The sequence below is a fragment of the Cyprinodon variegatus genome, unplaced genomic scaffold, assembly GCF_000732505.1.
Source record: "Cyprinodon variegatus isolate N-32 unplaced genomic scaffold, C_variegatus-1.0 Scaffold870, whole genome shotgun sequence".
NCBI classification, from domain to species: Eukaryota; Metazoa; Chordata; class Actinopteri; order Cyprinodontiformes; family Cyprinodontidae; genus Cyprinodon; species Cyprinodon variegatus.
Genome location: NW_015151323.1, coordinates 346114 through 347415, shown reverse-complemented (window position 1 = coordinate 347415; position 1302 = coordinate 346114). Strand labels below are relative to the sequence as shown.

Sequence of the window (1302 nt, the reverse complement as noted above, 5' to 3'; positions counted from 1 at the left end):
AAAAGAACGTTTAAGGTTGTTTTTTTAAGGACATTATCGGATATGCACTATGGAAGCCATTCTGAAGCGGCCAGGGGGGATTCTGCATGAGCCAAAAAGCAGAGACAGGACCAATCGTCAAAATGTTGGTGTCGATCATTCGATTTCATCCTGGACACTACAGAAAATGGGCTAAAAGTGTTAAAAACCGGAATTTTCCTTTAAGTTCTATATTTAAAAAAGTATGATAAATAAAATGTATTTGCATTTTTTTATTTTATCAATCAAACATTGGATATAAACATGTATCCATTTTTCTTTATGCATTGAAATGTTTTTTTATGCTTGTTTTATTTGCATGTCTAGTGATGCTGTGTAAAAACTATTTGAAACAGATTTAATTTTTTAATATTTTTGGCTCCATCAGCATCCCCCTTACTGTGGATGGCTGCAACAAATACAGGTTCTTCACCAGCCTTGTTTGTTTCAGTTTCAGTGTTTTCAGTTTTTGTATTAATTGAACAGGGAAGTAGTTATTGTGTAAATTTGGTTTTGAGTTCTGAAAATAAATGACCTCCCTCCCTTTAGAAACAACGTTTCCTCCTCCTTCCCGGTTCGGCTCACTAAAGAAAAATGTTGCTTCATCTTTAAACCTAAAACAATGTCATAGATTAGATATTAGAAATTCCCTAAAACTTGTTAGTTTAGTAAATGATAAAGAAAATTACTGTTAAATCAGTATTTTTTCAAAACATATTCATGGATTCTCAATCATCCAGGTCATAGTTATTCCAAAATAGTTAAAAAACAATCCACTGGACTTTGTTTCTAAGTTTAAAGACGTTTCGCTTCCCATCCAGGAAGCTTTTTCAACTTAAGATGTCAGAAACAGCGTTGAGTTCTAGGTTTTATACAGTAGCCCAACAAAGCCTTGTTTGGGCTTAGAAAACATTCAAATTGAACCGGATGAAAAGGAGGATTGAAATGGGTGAAGGAAGCCATTTATGTTGAGAGAGAAAAAACAACTTTAAACAAAGGGGGTGGACTCAGGTTTCAGCTCACAAAAACCTACAATGCAGCGATAGAGTTGATTCCTTCCCACTATCATAATCCTCACCCCCATGCAGGGGACCAAGACATCTCGCCTGGTCAGCCAGACCAACAATCCCCCTGAAGACCCCCTTTTCAGGGTCATAGACCAGTATCGGGTATTGCAGGCTAACAAAGACCTCAACGACTCCCTATTACTAAGCCCTGGACCTGTTCTTCTGGTTCAATTTGCATGGTTCTAAGTAGTGTTGCACCGATACCGATACCAGTATC

The 1302-nt window shown here is 37.0% G+C and overlaps 1 protein-coding gene across 1 annotated transcript in view; it reads right to left on the bottom strand.

Annotated features, from left to right (window-relative positions):
• The window catches only part of LOC107099432 (gonadotropin-releasing hormone receptor-like), a 14540-nt gene that overhangs the window by 1414 nt on the left and 11824 nt on the right, over window positions 1-1302 (bottom strand).